Below are 19,454 nucleotides of genomic sequence, written 5' to 3'. Positions count from 1 at the left end.
GTGAGCACTCAACCCACTGAGCCACACCAGCCAGGGCCCCTTTTCCATTGGTTTTAGACAGAGAAAGGGAGAGAGAGAAACACTGATGTGGGAGAGAAGCATTGGTTGGCTGCCTCCCTTATGTGCCAGAACTGGGGATCCTAGGTGCTTGGACCAGGAACAAACCCAACCTAGGTATGTGCCCTGCCTGGGAATCGAACCCACATCCCTTTGGTTATGGGTCGACGCTCCAAGTGAGCCACAATGGCCAGGTTATATATGCCACTTCCTTTTCTTAGTATATTAGTAATATTAAGTCATTCATCCGCATAACAACTCTATGCAGTGGGTAGTATTACCATCTCAATTATATAGATGGGGAAACTGAGGCCTGGAGGTCTAAAATAACTTGACCAAAGTCACAGCTAGAAAATGATAGGGATATGATTTGAAACCAGGCAATTTGGCTCCAGATCATCCTTTGGGAAAAACCTTCTACTCATTTTCATAAATACATTCCCTTTCCAAGACGGTGGCTTGTCACAGGTTAAGAAATTGCTCTTTCTCCTGGGATGAAAAGCTTCGCAAAGGAATGACTCTCCACTTAGAGGCTTGGGCAAGATACTGGCTGAGATGAAGGTAGTTTTTGAAAGGCCGTCTTTTGGAAAAATTTTCAAACTTCACTCAATGCCACTACCGCCCCCCCACAACACCCAACACCCACCGTGGGACACAGTAGACCTATCACTCTGAGAGCTACTATCCTCGTCCTTCCCAGACTGATGCTGTGAAGTGCTTCCCGTGTCCAGAGCTCTTACCTCTAATGAGAGCTCCTCTGTAACTCATTAAATATTTTTGAGCACTCCAGATGCTCCAAGAACTATGTTAGGCACTAGGATGCAGCAGAGAACAAGACGGATAAGACTCTGGATCCATGGGGGCATGATTAAATGGCAGTGTCGGCCCCTCGAGATGCTGGGGTGGAGGTGGGGCATGGGTACCTAGTCTTGACCAGATCCAGGCGGCTCCCAGTATCCATGAGACTGCGTTCAGTGGCACACGGTTCAGCAATGTGTACTGGGTGCCTGCACTGGCTGCAGGCCAGGTGCTGAAGAATGGGGGGGATCAGCTGGTAAAGAGGAACTATGGGGGTTGGGGGTGTTCTGAGCAAAGGGGAGACCAAGGTGAGAGAGTAAAGTACTCTTCTGTTTAGAAGGATGATTCTGCAAAATGTAGACTAGATTTCAGGAGCAAGGCCTGCGGAAGAAAGACATGGAAGGTCTTTTGTCTGGTGGGGTGAGGGGGTGGAGACCAGGGCTTGGATCTGGGAGGCCGGAGAACAGAGGGGAGAACCAGGGAGAAGTTCAGCATGACTTAGTTTTCCAGTTTAGGTTTACTCAAGGACACTGGCAGCTTCTTTTGTGGTTCCATTTTCTTTCTTTTCTTAAAACTGATTTTTAGAGAGAGATATCAATTTGTTGTTCCATTTATTCACACATTCATTGGTTGCTTCAGGACACATTCCATGTGCCCTGACCAGGGACAGAACCTGCAACCTTGGCTTATTGGAATGATGCTCTAATCCACTGAGCCACCCGCCAAGGCCTGTGGTTCCATTTTCAGCCAGAGAACCCCAGGAGCTCAGGCTTTCCAGCCCCTGGGGGTGAACACACCCACCGAATCAGGATGGTATTAATGGTGAAGTCCAGAGCTCTGAAAGTGAGGGGGTAGACCTTTCGTTGGAGTCTCTACAGTCTGTGTCCAGTTTCCGTGTGACTTACCACCTCGTGAAAGGTAAGCCGCCAAGGCCAATGTCGTTTCTGGATTTTACAGAAGAAACTAGGTCTGTGCGAACCTTTCCAGACTCACAACTCTGAATAGTAGGTAAATGTGAGCCCCTCGCTAAGATTTCAAGTTCACGTCCTGGGCAGGTGAGTCTGCGAGGGGAGGGTTGGGCTGCCAGAGGTTGATTAAGGTCACCGCACCCTACCTGGAGCCTGGCTGGCGCCAACATCCCACAGCAGCAATGGGGAGGGAGTAGTTAGTTTCTTCTCATAAAAAAGTTCTCGCCTGCCTTAGAGCCAGGCACACGCCTCCCAATCCGGACCACGTGTCCTAGGTACAGCATGTTTTTTTTTTTTGTTTTTTTTTTTTTTTGGCTGTTCCCATCCCCCGTTCCCTATCCCTGCCGTCTGCCTTAGGTGGCAGGAAAATCCTTTACCTCCGACCAATCCCACCGATGCCGAGCCGCTCGCGCGCGCGCGCCAACTCAAGCCCCTTTTCTTTGCGTCATTGGCCACCTCCACCTATAAAGGATGACAGGCAGCTTCGCGGACCTATTGCGGCAGGAGGCGGAGGCCACTCGGCCCACCCAAAGCCGCTTTGTTAGGGGCTTCGTCGCCGTTTCCCTACAGCCGCGCCTTCTTGGCCGACCCCAGCGGTCCCCAGGCCGCGCCGCCGGAGCTGCGTGGGAAGGCAGCCCAGGGGCGCGCGGCACCGCATCCTTCCGGCCGCGCGCCGAGGCTGGGATGCCGTGGGGTACCCAGCGTGCTCCTGTTGTCAGTCTCCAGCCCAACTCCGAACGCCCCGCTCCTGTATCCACGGTCGTTGATTGGCCGGCAGGAGGCGGAGCGATCGTCAGGCAGGCCAATTGGAGCCCTGTTTCCCACGCGCTCTTCTGGCCCCGCCCCAGAGGCCGCCCGCGGGGGCGATCTGACCGCTCTCATTGGCCGATCCCGAGCGCCGGAGCGCGGACGGGCGGAGCAGCGCCGCCGCCGTCGGGCTCGCAATTCTGCAGCGCAGCAGTCGTCTTGGTCCCCGCAGCCCCGGGATTCCGGCGTTCCCGCATCGTTCCGTCCCAGTCGTGGAGACCCGGGACGAGCGTCGCGGGTGAGTACCGCGGGCTGGGAGCGCGGGCCGGCTGGCCGGAGCCACCCCGAGGGCTGCGGTGAGGATACCCGAGCTACTCTGCTCCTGACGGGCACGTCCCGACCCCCGTCTCCCGCACACCGGGGCTCCCGGCGGGTCCTAGCTCCCACCGATTGCGCTCTGCTTGTATTGTTTTCGTGTTCGCGAACTCGGGAGGTGGGGAGACATCTCACGCTCGAACCTTAAGGAGGGAGACAAGCGAGCGGCGTCCAGGTGCCCGGCGCTGAATGGAAGTGACAGTGTCCCGGCGGTGGCATTCGGTCTTCCTGGCCGCGGGAGGTCAGCGCTGACTTGCGGCGGCGGCCGCGGCACTTGGTATCTGTCGGCTGATTTTTATCAACTTCGGGGAGGGTGTGCGTGTGCGTGCGTGTGGCTGTGTGGATCTCCGTCTCCGACCTGGGCACCTCCAGGCCTGGGGTTTCGGCGACGCTGACTGGGTGCTCACCTTGGCGATCCGTGCCCTGCTCGGGGCCGGACCCACGGGGAGGAGAGCCGGGTGTGTCGGCACGCTGGGCCGAAGACCCGCGGCCCACCAGGGAGGGGGCATTTAAAGCGGCATTTTGCAGGCGCGCAGACAATGACTGGCCTGGGTGCGGGGTCCAGAGGTCTGTGCGTGGGTCCCCGCGCACGATCGCGGGCTGGGCCGCTGGGATGCTGTCGCGCCGCGCCGCCCACCGCCCTCCCGGGGACCCGCGTGGGGCCCGCTTTTGTTTACAGACCTCGCCATTGGGCGAGAGCTGCGCCCTGTGCTCCCCGGGCCTGCCGCTGCCAGTGCGCCCCTCCGAGTGGGGAGAAGTTGGTGCGTGCTGTCAGGTGATGCCCCCTCCCCCGGCCTCCTGGAGAAGTGCTGCAGGGAAAAGACGCCCCGGCGGCGCCTTTGCTTCCACTCCCCGCCGCGCACGGCGCCCCCAGCCCCTGTGCCCAGAGGCGCCGTGTCTCGGTCAGAGTCCCTCTCAGATGGGCGGCCGTCGGGGCGCTGACTGAGCCACTTTCCCCTCCCTTCCAGTAGCGTCCTCTATCTAGCCTTGTCCCCTGATCAGCCCACGTTGATCCGAGTCTGCCCTTTTCTGCGTGCTGGCAGGTCTTGAAGGACGCGCGTGAGCCCTTCCGTACGCCGCCCAATCCGTGCGGCTTCGGTGGTATCCACGCGGCCCGCGGAGCAGCTGTGGGGCACCCTTGAGTCAGAATGGGCTGGATCGGGTTACCCACGCGTGCTGACTTGGCATACACTTTGTCTGAGCTGGAGTAGAGGTTGAGAGCCTGGCGCTGAGGTCAGACCAACCCGGGTTCCAGTACCTGTTCCGTGCCACTCGCAAGCTGGGTGACCCAGGACAGCTACTCAGCCTTCCTGTGTCTCAGTTTCCCAGCCTGGAAAGTGGGGAGAGCGTTCCCTCTGGTGTGTGTGTGTGGCGGGGGTTAAAAATGATAATATAAATCTACTTCTTAGGACAGTGCCTGCCACGTGTGGACTACTGGAGCAGTGTGGCTTTCCACGTAGGGGACTCTGTACAGAGGACAGCCCATGTCGTTTTCTGCAGCTCTTCTCTCTCTCAGCTCCTGTTTGTTTTAAAAAGCATGAGGGCTCGCTTGTTTTAATGGCCTCAGGTTTAACTACACAGTACTGAACTAATTGCTTCCAGCTTCCTTTGCTGTTTGAATTTCCTTCAGGTTTCAGTTTCTCCAGCCTGCCTTCCCTCTTCCTTGAGGCTATGCTGAGGCCCAGGCCTGGGCGGAAGCAGAAACCTGGCCAGGTGGGAAGGAGCCAATGGCAGCTGTGCGGAGTCACAAGGGCCCGGATGGAGGGAAGTTCGAACAAAGAGATACCTATGCCTGGCCCTGGTGGGGAGGGAACACTTCGTGATGGCAGGGGAGTGTGAGCTGGTGATTGGATAGTTTCTAGGATGTGCTCTTTGTGCCCCATGGCCAAGAGCTCCTCTAGGGAGATGTCTCTGAGCGTAAACACGGAAGTTGCCAAGTAATTATTACCGAATGGGGGAGAAACAGCCATCTCAAGGGAGCTGGGGCTGGCTGGGGACGCTAGGAGAGGACTGGTCGCAATGAACAGCTTCAGATGCTGTCAGCGTGTTTGACTCGTCTCTCCTCTGCTCCACCAGCTGATTTTCTGTAGGTGAAGAAAGAGCCAGTTTCATACAGGAAAAACCCAAACAAGAAAAACTCCTTAACATAATCAGATGAATAGTTTAAAAAGGACCCTCTCAGGCTAGCCTGCGGAGTAAGATGTTACTGAAAAGAAAATGCTTCTGTTTCAGCGCCCTTTTGCCAGTTGGAGCAAATTATTGCTCTGGGTCCCGTCACTCAGTTCTGCGTGTAGATCTCAGGCCTTTACCTGCCCAAACAAGCGCGGACAAACCAGCAGACAAAACACGGAGGGGAGCTCACCAGTGCTCCCTCTGCCCCCGTGTTCCGGGACCTGCCTGTCACCCCGGTGGTGAGGGCTGCTGCAGCCAGCAGTGAGGCCGTGGGTATTGATAAATTGATGACCAGTTTTGAGTTCCTGCACTTGCTTTGGGAATCCTCCTGCCTTTGGGGACAGGGAGGCGGTTCTGCCCCCTGCTGCTGTCTGGGGAACAGATCTTTGGGGCCGAGACTTGAAAGGGGCACATGGTGAGGAAATCTCATTAGCTGACAATTTAACTCCACTCTAAAGCTCATCCAAAGAGCTAGAACAAAGGCTCGTCCCCTGTCCCCTGCAGATCTGTCTCCCAGTTCCCCTCCCTTCCCTTCCACTCCCCTCTGAACCTGGAAGGAAAGGCAGTCCTGGTCCTGTGCCCTCCCCCACCCCCACCAAATTCCTGCGGTTCCCCCGCCTCCCACCCGGGCAGACCGAACCCCAGGCATTCTGGAGCAGGGGCAGTGTGGTTCCTGAAGGTTGCTGAGGGCCTGCACTCCACCCCAACAGCAGGGAGCTTTCTGCCTGAAGGAGAAGCACTTTGTGCTGCTGCATATGACTAGCTTGGAGCTTCCAGCCTGTGGCGTTGACATCAGTGAGGCCGGGGCTTCCGCCCAGCTGAGGCCCTGAGGGCACGGCCTCGCTCCGAGTCCTGTGGGCTCTTGAACCCGCAGGTTCAGGCTTCTGGTTAGCAGAGACCCTAGTTTTAGTGTCTCCAGTCCTGTGGATTCCTGCATCTGAAACACTGTTTCACTGGTGTGGGGCCCGTCTCTACACAGATGGATACATTTTCCCTTCTAAATTACCCAATTTTAGGCGGCAGAAGTAACACCTGTGGGAGTGTGGTTGGTAGGGTAATAATATGGGTGTCATAATCTATAGTTTTAATGTGAGCATTTCACCCAAAGTGTCACATGGTGTGCGTGAGTGTGATACTGTCATGTTACAGAATGGCGTGCTTGTGATTTTGTCACAAAGGAGTTTGTAACAAGAGGGGTGCTACTTGCGCCGGACCTGTAGGAAGATGGTCTCTGAGTGCGGCTCTGCCTTTTCTCCACCCAGCACAGGACCGGAAAAAAACGATCTGCAACCGCAGCAAAATGTTTCTGTTTTTTCACAGGTCCAAACTTCAGGTCATTTCATCTCTTCATGTTCAGTTTTATGTAGATAATAACTCCTGTGTTAAAAAAACATCGCCCCTCTGTGTAGGCCGAATCACTTCTTTTTAACAATTAAAAAAAATTTATTAAATAAAGGAGGCACTCAAAAATAAAGCCGTGCTCAGCCAGGAACAGAGTGTTTTGAAAATGAAACAATGCTCCAGTGTAAAAGGGTACAAGATATTAATAGTGAGGCGGCTGCTCCCTTCCACCCCCTCCCCGACCTCCTGCGCCTCCTTCCCCCTCCCCGGGCGGGAGACGTGCACTGTTCTGGACCTGGGGTTTCGGGAAGAACTTGGTCCAGGCCTAGACTGGGGCTCTGGTGAGGTCCTTCTCGAAGACCTTGGAGCTCTCCCTGGTTGGGCTGCGGCTGAGCTGAGACTGGCGTTCTGCAAGTGAGGATCTCTTTGACAGGCTGGCAGAAGTGGGGGCCACAGCCCTGGGGCGCTGTGTATGTGAGCCGCCCGGCTGCGTGCGTTCAGAGGGTGCTAGACACAGAGCCAGGATTCAGCCAGGAGCTTGGTGGGAGGCAGCGTCTTCCGCGGGAGCATCCCCGTCTCCGCGTGGGCCAGGGCCCTTGGCAGCTCCGCGTGGCCACAAGGCTTCCTTCCACCCGGGCACACGAGGGTGTGGTTGAGGGGGAGGTCCCTGCAGTTTTGAGAGCCCCAGCAAACTGAAGTGTAGGAGGCAGGCCACTGCAAGTCTTCCTGGGGTCGCTTTGAATTCGTGAAGGAGGAGGGATACAAGGGGGGGGGAAGGGTGTTTGGTTTAAAAAATAAAAAGGCACACCTGTGTTATTTCACTCCAGCCCCGCCCCCTTAGGCTGAAAGGCTAAGTATACAGGTTTGTGAGGAAATACGCCCCGGGGAGGCAGTGGCCTGGTTGCTCAAACTCGGCTTGGGAGGGCGAGGAGTGGATTGGCCGCAAGGCTGTGGGGCTCAGTGACTTTTCCTTAAAGATGCCACCAAGCTCTGTTCTCTGTGGCCACAGAGGAGGTGTGGTCCTGCAGAAAGAAGCTGCTTTGCATGCTGCCTCCAGCCCAGCGCTCTCTGGCGGTGCCTCCTCTAGGCCAGGAGCTGCTGACCTTGGATGCAGAGCTCTCCAGTCCCTGGGCCTGGCTCCCCCCGGCCTTCTGTGCCCTCTGCGGAGCTGATAAGGGGCCTGGGAAGCCACCAGGCCAGCCCTGCGGAAACGGTGGGGACGGGTTTCCCCCAGCTCTCTTCAGAAGAGGGTGGAGGGTGGCCTGAGGTCTGCAGCAGGGCCCGTGCCCCGAGGGGGAGGTCTGCTTCACCTCCCCTCCCTCAACAGGTTGGGGCCCTCTCTGGCTTCTGGGGGGTGATTTTCCAGCCTGGCCAACTCAGAATTTCTTCAGATCCTGGGGACAAGATCTCTTTTGACCCAGCTGCACCCCTGGGTTTGGCGGGGGAGTACCGGGCTATGCTCGGGCAGAGGAAAGTTCGGGCAGGGAGAGTTGGGAGCTGGGGCTCACTGGTGCCCACGCGCCTCTGGGGCTTCGGGGCCGAGTGTTAGAGGCCCAGCGTGGGGGCGGTTCTTGCCCTGGCCTCCTGTGTGGGTTTTTCTGACCCAGCACACGGAGGTGATGTGTTGCTTTCTGTGTTTCCAGGGGAACGTGCATCTCCGTCTCCTCCCAGAGTGGGGACTGTCTCTGGACCTGGAGCCCCGGGAGGGCCAGCTCCTCAGGGTGTGGTACCTCTCAGGCCGAGGACCACAGCCCTTCCAGACCTGCGAGGCCTGGCCCTCTGGGACCCCTGGCCACTCCTGGCCTGTTGTCTGGTGTCGGGTTAATTCCACCGCTGGAGCCCCAAGGGTCAGAGTTGTAACCCAGGGACCCGGTAGGGAAGTCCTTTCCCACCATGCACGCTGCTGGCTGTGTTGGGGGTGGGGAGCAGCCTCCCCTGCACCCAGCGGGGCTGAAAGGCCTGTGACCTGGGACCGCTGGGGGTGGACATTGCTGGGGCACTTTCTCACCTGGGATGACCTGTGGATCCCAAGGTGACTGAGGGCGCCCCACTGCTCTCCCTGCGGAACTGTGACCTTGCTGTGAGGCCTTTGTTCTTACTGTCTGCAGCGCCCGCGCCCACGCCAGCAGAGGGCAGGAGCTTCGCCCAGTCTCCCCTAAGGACCTGACGCGTGTCCCCAGCCGCCTTCACAGGGAGGCCGCCTTGGGCTGTAAAATAGGAGTTGGTTCTGCTGTGGTGCACTCGTCACAGCTTCCCTCAGTGACGGCGCTGTCCACTTTAACGTTTTCCGGGACACAAGTTATGTTCTTATTTCATGCTGACTTTTTTTTTCTGTTTTTTAAAGATTTGATTTTATTTAGTTTTAGAGAGAGGGGAAGGGGGGAGAAAGAGAGGGGGAGAGACATCCATCCGTTGCCTCTTGTGTGCCCCGCAACCCAGGCATGTGCCCTGACTGGGAATCGAGCCCACGACTTCTTGACTGACCTCTCGCTTTGTGGGACATTGCAGAGCCACGCCGGTCAGGGCTCAGGCAGATTTTTCAGCTCAAGTAAAGCCGTGTTTGGTTTGAAGCTAAAAACAGTGTGTCAACAATTCCAGGCAGCGGGAGCAGGCGGGAGCAGGTCCCGCTTCGCTCCCCGGACCCTTGCCCTGGTCCCTTTGTGCTTGTAATGGGCTCTGCCTCTCAAAGCGAGATGCTGGCCTCTGTCTGGGCGCCTTCCTGTTGTAAGTGGTGATTGCGCTTACTCGTTGCCCTCACGGTTGCCTTCCTGTGCCCTCTAGCCTCTTGATGATTGTCTTTACAGCTCACACACTGATGACTCTTCAGTCGTTATGTTACCCACATAGACCTCCGGTTTAGTTCCCCGCCCGGCGCCCCAACGATCAAATGAGCAGGTCCTCGTGGAGCTTCCTCTCAACCCCCCGCCCCCCCCGCCCCCCCCCCCCCCCCCCGCCAGGTCCCTCGGGGCTGCTACGGCTCTGTTCTGTGGGTGAGGTGAAGTCTGCGTCTGGTCTTGGGGTCGTGCGTGACAGCATTGTTAAGATGTAACTGACACCCCACCCAACTCAGGTCCTTACAGTGCACGGGTCAGTGGCCCTCGGTCTGTCTGCAGGGCTGTGTAACCAGCACCCCGGTCGACGTTGGAACAGCCTCATCGTCCCCAGGAGAAGGAGCCTGCGTCCCTTATGGCTCCCTGCCCTGCCGCCACCTCTGGGGACCGTGAGTCTAGTTACTTTCTGTAGCTGGGCCTTTACGGGTGCAGGGAACCCTGTCCCCGTGGTCCTTTGTGACCGTGTCCTCTCACTGAACACTGTCTCCTCCAGGTCGTCCGCGTTGCGGCAGGTGGCGGTGCTCCGCTCCTTTCTGTTGCCGAGTTGTATGTTTCATCACACGGGCACACCCCATTTTATTGATTCATCGATCTGTCGGTTGGTCGACGTTTGGTCGGTTCCACCCTTGGACTATTGGGAATAGTTACTGCTCTGAACATTCATTTACAAGTATTTGTTTGAATGTTGGTTGAAGTTCTTTTCGGTGCATACCTAGGAGTCGAACGCTGGCGCGTGTGGAACCACCAGACTGTGTGACCTAGGGGCTGGCAATGCCTGAGGGGCCGCTTTCCCCGCATGTGTCCCTTGGAGTCCAGCCCTTCTGCTGGGAGAAGAGGCGGGGTCTCCGTGTGCGTTTCCCTGAGAGATAGCGGTGTGGAGCAGCTTTTCAGGTGCTTGTCGGCTATCTTTGTGTCTTCTTTGGAGAGATGTCTGTTCAGACCTTTGCCCATTTTTGGATTGTTTTCTCTGTTTATTACATTGCAAGAATTCTCTGTGTATCCTAGGTACAAGGCCCTTACCAGGCATGTGATCTGCAGACATCGTCTCCATTCCGTGGCCATCTTTTCACATTCCTGATGGTGTCCCTTGCGTATCATGTGCTTTTTAAAAGCTGACAGCCAGGGACGCTTGCTTATTAGTTCAGTCCGTCAGCGCTACTTACTCCGTAGCAGGTGGCACACTTCTGTCTCTGTCTCTCTCTCTCTCTCTCTCTCTCTCTCTCTCTCTCTCTCTCTCTCTGTCATTTTTTCCTCCTCTCTCGTTCTCTGGGTGTGGCTTAATTAAGTTCATAGACTGAGAAAGGGAGCACTGGGAATATTTTATTCTAAAGCTGATTTCACATTAAAAGAGAGCAGTACGTATGTATTTGAAGAGCTGTGTGAATGGCTCAGTGATCCCTTTATCAAAGGTACAGGAGGGAAATATTTGCAGAGTAATTTGAAAGTGGACTCTCTCGGGGATCGGCTCTTGGGTGTGTGTATTTGGTGTTGCGTTCTGTCGGCACACAGGCTCGTAACGGGGGGCAGTTTCACTCGCCAGCCGGAGGGTGTGGGCAGTGACTGGACACTGGTGGTCCCGCTGGGGAGGCCAGGTGAGGGGCCGTCGGGCTGCAGTTGGTGGAGGCCGGGGGTATTGCTGTTTGCCGGCCCTGCACAGGACAGTCCCCGGACAGAGGATGACCGGGGCCATCGCCAGTAATGCCGAGGGTGACAGTCCTGTGCTCAGGGGGCACACACTCTGCTGGAGAACACGTGTTCACGTTTCTTCACGGATGAGAGCTGTTTCTGATTCTAGCTGTTCTTATGTGAGTGTATCAGGTTAATCAATAATCTGAGGCATCGAGTTATTTTGGTCACTTAAAAAATTTTGTTTATCAGGCCCTGGCTTGTGTGGCTCAGTGGACTGAGCGTCGGCCTGAGAACCAAAGGGTCACTGGTTTGATTCCCAATCAGGGCACATGCCTGGGTTGTGGGCCAGGTCCCCAGTAGGGGGCGCGTGAGAGGCAACCACACGATGTTTCTCTCCTTCTCTTACTCTTTCCCTTCCCCTCTCTCTAAAAATAAGTAAGTAAAATTAAAAAAAATTGGTTATCATTAAGCTATATAAAGTATCTTTTTTAGGATAGGAAGTTTTTAAAAACTGGGCAGTAATTTCAGGTGCTTTGGGCTTCTCTCTGCCTGGGTGGTGCTGCCCCTTTGCCCCCCCCCCCCCCCCCCCAGGGTGTCGCTAATAACTGCCGGGTGAGCTTGTCCTTCTCCCGCACGCTGCTGCGGTCCGCTAGTGGGCGAGTGGTGCTAGCGGGCTGGCCGTGGTGACCCGGCCCCTCCTGAGCGGTTTACCCAGCATTAGAAATCTCTGCAGAAGCCTGCCGGGAGTTCAGTGCAGGGCCCATCCTGACATTTGAGACGAGTGTCATGATTGTTAGGGTGATTATCTCATCCTGAAATCCAGGTGATTAGACATTAACATTTCCGTTCTACAATTATATCAATTGAACTCTAACATTTCGTTGTAATTAAAAAAATTGAAACCTCATAACTATGGTTTTCACGTCACTGAACAATTTAAGAATCTAATTATTTAAAAATCAATTTATAAAATTCACCCTGTGAGTTTTTTTCTCCTTTTTCCAACCTGACAGTTAATTACTTAACTTGGGGATTGACCGGGCCCGCAACCTTGGCTTTGTGAGCCTTCCACAATTGTAGCAGACCTTCCAAATTCCTGTAAAAAAGGTTTGAATGGCTCCAGCTCCCTTCCAGTGACCTTCTATTTTTCGAGGAAATGGGCTCAGAACCCGGGGGACGGTGTCTGTAAAGGCTGCAGGTAGCATTAGGGATGTGGAGTCTCTGGCCAAGGACTGGAGATCAAGTGAATGGCCATTCTTTCTTCTTTTTTTTTTATTTAAAAGATTTTTATTTTTAGAGAGATAGGGGAAGGGAGGGAGAAAGAGAAGGAGAGAAACATCGATTGGTTGCCTCTCGCGCTCCTGGACCGGGGACGGAGCCCACAACCCAGGCATGTGCCCTGACTGGGAATTGAACCTGCTGTCTTTCACTTTGGGGTTGACGCCCACCCCACTGAGCCACCCAGCCAGGGCTGAATGGCCCATTCTTGGTAGCAGGACTGGTGGTGATGTAGCTTCTTAGAGTGAGAAGGGCAACTGCTCAGAGACAGCCCCTGGGTTTAGTTGTGGAAATCCACCTCTTCTCAGAAAAAGTCCCCCTGTCCACCTCTCCTACGACCAGCAGTTCTGAACACCCGCCCCGGGGGCAGGCGGAAGGAGGGGACAGGCCTCCAGCTCCTTTTCTCCAGCACCCGGAGCCAGCACTTCCAGACCTCCGCCGGGCCCCCAGGCGGTTACAGGGGTGTGGGCGACCCTTTCCAAGGGCATAAGATACGGTCTTGATTGCGGTGTTGTGGTCGCTAGAAAACCAAAATTTGGGGGGAAAATGGAATCCTTCTGGGAAATATTAAGGTATAGCTTTTCCAGGCTACAAAAGCCAGTGTGTGGAATTCTGAGACAAAGAGCTTCATGAGGACGAGTCAAGTTTAATAGTTTAATACTCTGAGCATTGCTGCAGCTGACTGAAGCGCTCTTTTCTTAAGTGAGATTCCTATCTTTGAGTTTCTTCCCTTTAAAAAAATAAAATAAAATAAAATCCTTCCGACTCTCGCAGTGCTGACTTCTCACAGTGCTAAAATGGTTAATGGCCTTGGATTAACCAGGCCCACTTTGCTCCATTTTTCTTAGGTAGTCTATGACCCCCACCCCCCCTTTTCTTTGGGTGATTCTTCCCAAATATCCCATCTTCAGAGTTTTTTTTCTTAAATTGTAAAGTGTTTCTCTTGATTACATCAGGCACCAATAGTGTATGTAGCCAGAATACTAACACCAGACATCATTTAGTGTTGAGATTAAGGGGGATTTAGAGTGTGCAAAAGTTTTCCTGGCTCTGAAAGGTTTTACAATGATCAGAAAATAATGGCCTTAAGTGTCCCGGCAGCTCAAGTGCGTGAACATTTGTAGAACACTTCATCCCCAGCCCGCCGAATACACATTTTTTCCCAAGTGCACAGAGAATGTTCTCCAGGACAAGCCACAGAGAGGGCACGATGCCTGCCTGTCCTCAAACTCCTCCCTGCGGTGGTGGGTTCCGTGGTGATTCTCTGCCGCCGCGGGTCTTCTTCGGAGAGGCGTGGCTGTGGGGGGTGCGCAGCCCTGCTGGGAGCCCCCAGGGCCAGGAATGTCTGTTTCTCCTGGAGGGGGTGGGTGGGGGGGACCTGGGGTGTGTTACAGAGCGAAAGGAGCCATGGGGAGGCGATGCCCCGGGGGTGGGGGTCAGGCGTGACTGTGTAACTCGGACCCTTGCATGAGTGGGGTAATAGCAGCGCTCCGATTTCTAAGTGGAGAAATGGTGCTGTGGGTGAGCGTACTCTTCTCCCCCGAGGTGGACTTCTACTTTTCCTGGTGTTTATGGAAACAGTGTTACCGGGGTGACTGTTTCCCAGGTCATCCCTAAGGGCCAGGGAACCCACGTGTCGACTCACTGGGGCCAACAGTGTGTGGCGGGGCTGGACCCATGGCGTGCGCACTGTGGCCGTGGCCCCCTGACTGTGACATGCTGCCCGCCCCGCAGCAGCCCGGCTCCTGCTCCTGCTCCGCACCATGGGGCTGAGGCCCGCCGGTGTGCGCGGTGCTGAGAAAAAGAAGCACAGTGATCACCAAGTGTGTTTGTTTCGTGAGCCACTCACTCGGAGGCTTGCGATGACATGCGTTTATTCCCCTTCCCTTTCTGCCGCTGGAAGTTCACACTGCTCAGTCTTGCTCGAGATCGGGATGGCCAGCAGGGCCGCTCTCTGTCCTGGTGCTGGGGGAGGAGCTTCGCCTCTTCCAGGCTCCGCCCACTGGCAGTCCTTGGCTTGTGGCCACATCATGCCCACCTTTGCTTCTTGGCTCCTGCTCCTTCCTCCTTTTCTCTGTCTTTCTCTCTCGTATCTCAAATCTCCCTGTGCAGCCATCTTACTAGGATGTGTGTGATTGCATCTTGGTTAGCTCTGTAACCCGCTCAGTGTCTTTAACCGTGCAAGGTAATGCTTGTAGATTCTGGGCTTTGGGGGGTGGGGTTCTTTTTGGAAGACATGTTGTAGCCTGCCACCACGAGGAGTAATAATAACAGTCTTCCCCGCCTGTGTTTTTGTGTGATGGACCATCTGCAGCCACGCGGTGGGGCGGGCAGCGGTCACACCTCAGCCCCTCTGTTCTGAGTGTCTCAGCCCCTGGCCCAGCGCCGGCACAGGACAGACGCCCGGTGCGGCCTCACTTGCTTTCTGAGAATTTTCTGCTGTGCCATCCTGACGCTCATTTGGTTTTATTCTAGCATCCTTTACCCACCTTTCCTTCTTTTCACCCTGGGCGGACTTGGCTGTGTGGGCACTGATGGGTGGGGCTTGGGATCAGTAGCCCTGATGGGGCCGGAGGAACGCGTTGCCAAACAGTGCGGGTTAATCACACTTCGGTGGTTACTCCTTCCGGAGCCCCTGGGGGGTTTCAACACTGGTGCCATGGAGCCAGCCAGGACCCCTCCTGAGACAAACCAGCATCTTTCCGGCATCTCCCGAGTGTGTTCCTCACCTGTCCAAGGAGTCTTTCCTCGGACAGATGGCCGTGACAGGGAGCCTGGCTCTCGGCGTTTCCTAAGTCACTTGCTCCACGACACTGACCATCTCCAGGTCCATTCTGTGGGGTTCCTGGCCTGGCTGCCTGGACACCAGGGTGATTGCACAAGCTTGTATTTCCCGGTGCCTGGCTTGTGCCCCTGCCAAGGGACTTGCCAGATGGACCCCTCCGCCACCTGAATGGAGCTGGAGTAAAGCACTGATCCTGGCTCTGGCTGCGGGTGCTGGGTGGGCATCAGACCCCCCGGAGGGCTGGAGATCGCGGGCCCAGAGTCCGCCCTGCAGCAGGGCAGGGGAAGGGCGAGAGCTTGGGTGTTGGCGCTGCTGGTGTGGGAGCCACGCTTTGAGAGCCGCTGTGCAGGGGGTCACAGAGGACGGGGCGCCTACCCAACCTCGAGGTCAGAAAGACGCCACAGGGCAGCTTTCTCCAGCTGACCTTGGACAGGCTGGTTGGGCTTTCCTAGTGGACAGATAAGCGGGAGTATGGGGGGATTGGGACTGGAAAGGGCTCGGGGCTGTGGAGGGCGGCCTGTGGCTAGGCTGTGAAGAAAGGGGGCAGGGGAGGGCAAAGTTTTGGACGGGTTTTGGTCCAGGGCCAGGGAGCTTGGGTTTCTGTGAGTCTAGTCCCCAGGGAGTACTCTGCGAACCAGGCCAGGCCCTTCCTTGCGCTTCTGGGTCGAGTCGGAAATCCCCGGTGGCTCTGAAGCTGTGAGTGCCCCTGTGGTAGAAAGGAGGAGACTCAGAAGCCAGAGGTAACTGGCTCTGTCTTGCTTTCGCTCTGTCCCAGCTGCCACCCCAGGCTCTGTCGGAACAAGGCGAGCTTTGTCCTGGGGTCCCACCTGCAGGCCTGCACTCTGCCCTTCAGACCCTGGGGTGGTGGGAACTGGGGAATCAGAGGGAGCTCTTCCTCTGTTTCCACCTTGTTACGGAACACTTCGGCAGCTGTGCTCCTAGCCCTGACCTTGTAGTTTTTAGGATTCTCTTCCCTCGACCAGTTTGGTTGGGTAGTTGCCTTTACAGCTGAGCAGTTCTTACTTTCTGTAGCCCTGGGTTTGGGGTTTGCATTGCAGTGTGGAGCAGACATCCTTGATTCTCCAGTCGGTGAGTCTGTTCTTCATTTCCACCTTAGGTCGTGATGGGGGAGACTTGGGAGGGGGTGGGGGAGGGTGGGGGTCAGAGCGGGGTCTGACACAAAAGGGCTCTTTCCCCCAGGAATGCCCCTCTGGTGGGGGGTCTGTGTGTGTGTCTGGTGCTGGCGATCGGGCTGCTTGGACGTAGAGAAAACAGTCACCACAGTGAGATTCCCACACGAGAGGCTCCTTTCGGTGCAGACCCCCACTGCTCCCATTCTGGTTTCTCGGGAGCTTACTTACATCCACGGCATGGCCCCGCTGCTACAGAACCCGGAGGGAGTGACCTCCGCCAAGCGTGAGACTCGCGGGGCACCCTCTTGGGGGTGCGTGGTAGTGATGAACGGTCTGCACGATGGCAATGGGGTGAGCTGGACTTGCTGTGGTGGCTGTGCCCGCACGTTGAGCCATTACGTTGTACTCCTGAAACTGATACAATGCAACATTCAATTGTATCTCAATAAAAAGATAAACTATCTTGAAGAAGTTTGCATTTTGCACAAAACCCCTTTAGCATTGGAACTCAACAGGAAGTCTCCGTCATGACACGGGCAGCAGAGATGGGCGTTGACCGAGGTCAGTTGAAGCAGCACCGCCTGGCAGCTCAGCCGCCTGGGCTCGCATCCACCTGCCCTTGGCTTTGAGCAGGAGGCTGTCAGGGTCTTAGTTTCCTCTTCTGTGAAATGGGCATGATTCAGCTCACCTGCGTCCTGGGGTCCTTGGGAAGGGCAGACGAGCTCCTGTCTGTGTCTGGTGCATGGTGCGTGTGTGTGCATGCATGGAACCTGTGTATGGCACATGCTTGTACACGCTCATTAGACAGACAGCTTTCTAGCCTCAGGAGTGCTGCTGCGGAAGAGTGAATGCTGAGCTGCCCTGCCTTTCAGCAGAGCTGTTTGCCTTGCGGAGAGCCAGCGTTGCCTTCACATCCAGCCTCACGTGCTGTCCTCTGGAACATCCAGGTTTTCCCGCTTGGAGAAGGTTATCTGAAGAGCACTGGGCGTTGTCCTCAGAATTCAGTCCTGCAGGTTAAATACCTTGATTGTGAGCGAGGGGGAGCATCCTGCCTTTCCGGTTGTGGGTCCCCGGCCTCTGTGGCTGGTTCAGGGCTGCGGCGGGGACGGAGCGCGGGGAACTGCGCAGGGATAGAAGGGCCCTGAGCATCCTGCGCCGCGAGCCCGGTGCCTCTTGGGCACACCCGGGTGTCCGTGGCAGGCTATCACGTGGCGGTGGGCGGGGGCTGCCCTCCTTTGTGCCCATTGCCGGGGAGAGTGTTTCAGCCAGGTAGTTCCACCTGCCCGGGTTCCAAATGGGTTGTCCATTTGGATTTTCTCAGGAACGCTTCCCCCTCGCCCTAGGAACCAGCATAAGCCTGGGGTTTTTCTGTCTAAAATTCAATTAATTAATCCATTTATTGATTATTTTTTTGAGAGAAACATCTATTTGCTGTTCCACTTGTTCATGCGCTCATCGTCCGACGACTCTCGCATGGGCCCTGACCGGGACGAAGCTCCAACCCACTGAGCCACCACCCAGCCAGGGCCCAGCCTGGGGTTTTAATGGTTTTGGAATAGTTCCTCTCCGCTCCACTCTTCCTGGGACTTGGGTGAGCTTGGGGGTGCGCGTGATCGGTCCGGGGCTGGGGAGGCTGCACCCAGGGTTCTCCGTGCTGTCACGCACCGGGAGGCCGGCCTGGGTGACAGTGCTGCGAGCATCGGCCGGATCCTCCTACGTGTGGGCTCTCTGCCCGGCAGGTGGTGCTTCATAAAGGCCACCCCGTTTGATTCAGTCGGAACTAGATTGTGTTGTCATTGTCCCCTATACACATGCGGAAAGCTGAGACCCAGGGCATGACCTGGCCATGTTTGGGTGGCTGGTGACCGTCAGCAGGACCCCGAGCCTGTCTATAGAGACAGAGGTGGTAATCGCTCTGCTTGGCGAGTTGTAAATCGAATTCTGGACCTTGGTAGAAGGTGACCCTTTCGATTGAGGCTCCATATATGTAGCTAAGTCCCCTCAGGGGTCAAGACCTTCCGTGTTACTGCGCTGGGGTTCTTAGGCCTCGGTTTCCTAGGGCTGTCCTAGCAAAGTGCCCTATGCTGAGCCACGCAGGACAACACGCAGTTATAGTCCTACAGCCAGAGACCAGCATCAAGGTGCTGGGTGGGCCCTGTCCCCCCTGAAGGCGCCTGGGAGACTGTTCCATTCCCGTCTCAGAGGCGGGGCTGCCACAGTCCTTGGTGTTCCTTGGCTTGTGGGCGCACCAGCCCTCTCTGCTTCTGTGTAAGGCCAGCAAGGCCACTGGGGTCCCACAGCACCCACTGCACCTCTGTGTCCTCCTCTTAACCGATTGCACCCACAGGGCCAGCTGTGAGATGTGAGTGGTTTCCAAAAAGGTCACCGTTAGGGGGCAGAGTTGTGCTGGGGGGTGGGGGTGGGGCTAGCCTGTTACCCTCAGTAACGCAGAATGTGCCGTATTTTGCTGTGTATAATGCACACTTTTTTTGCCCAAATTTTTTGGGGAAAAATAAGGATGCGTGTTATACATGGTAGTAGTAATTCTGTATCTATATAAATGTTTTAATTCTTTATGTTTTTGTGTTAAAAGTGCAACTAGAAAGCAAAAACGATATCCATTTGCAAAATAATATTCTGGAATACGATAATGAGGTTTTTTAAATTAAAGATTTATCTTTAGAGAGAGAGAGGGGAAGGGAGGGAGAAAGAGGGAGAGAAACATCAATGCGTGGTTGCCTCTCATGCACCCCCTACTGGGGACCTGGCCCACAACCCAGGCATGTGCCCTGACTGGGAATCGAACCAGTGACCCTTTGGTTCTCAGGCCGGCGCTCAATCCGCTGAGACACACCAACGAGGGCCAGTTTTGTGCCTAAATATAAATAAAATGTTGAATTAAAAAGTTAAAATGAAAGATTTTTTTTTTCTTGAAAGTTTGGGCCAAAAACGTGGGTGCGCCTTGTACATGCCTTATACACGCCTTGTACACGGCAAAACACGGTGACTGTATTTAGAGACGAGTCTTTGAGGAGGTAATTTAGTTACAGTGAGGCCCCCAGTGGATCCCGCTGCAGTCTGCCTGGTGTCCTCCTCATAAAAAGAGGGAGTTTGGACACGTGCAGAGACGGCGGGGACGCGCTGCCCAGAGGAAAGGCACTGTGAGGACGCCGTGAGAAGGGGACCACCTGCAAGCCAAGCAGAGAGGCCTCGGGGGAAGCCAGCCCTGCCGACACCGCGTTCTGACTTCCAGCCTGCAGGGCTGCGACACCGCAGTTCCGGCCTTTGCACCGCCCAGTCCGTGGTGCTCCTGAAGGCAGCCCCAGCGGGGAACAATCAC

General features: G+C 55.7%; 1 protein-coding gene across 11 annotated transcripts in view; it reads left to right on the top strand.

The window, feature by feature from the left end:
• The first annotated feature begins 2,730 nt into the window (after positions 1–2,730).
• TIAM1 (TIAM Rac1 associated GEF 1) overlaps positions 2,731–19,454 on the top strand; it is a 204,044-nt gene continuing 187,320 nt past the window's right edge. For 8 of the 11 annotated variants that reach the window (XM_071220529.1, XM_071220526.1, XM_071220525.1 and 5 more), the window contains exon 1: positions 2,731–2,868. The gene's annotated coding sequence lies outside the window, so the exon portion shown is untranslated. Of the gene's footprint in view, positions 2,869–3,207; positions 3,223–19,454 lie in introns of those variants that run through there. The other 3 variants (XM_053916580.1, XM_053916570.1, XM_053916588.1) reach the window with 2 other exon arrangements.

This window comes from Desmodus rotundus, chromosome 2, assembly GCF_022682495.2.
Source record: "Desmodus rotundus isolate HL8 chromosome 2, HLdesRot8A.1, whole genome shotgun sequence".
Lineage (NCBI taxonomy): Eukaryota > Metazoa > Chordata > Mammalia > Chiroptera > Phyllostomidae > Desmodus > Desmodus rotundus.
This window is presented reverse-complemented; position numbering and strand designations above follow the sequence as displayed.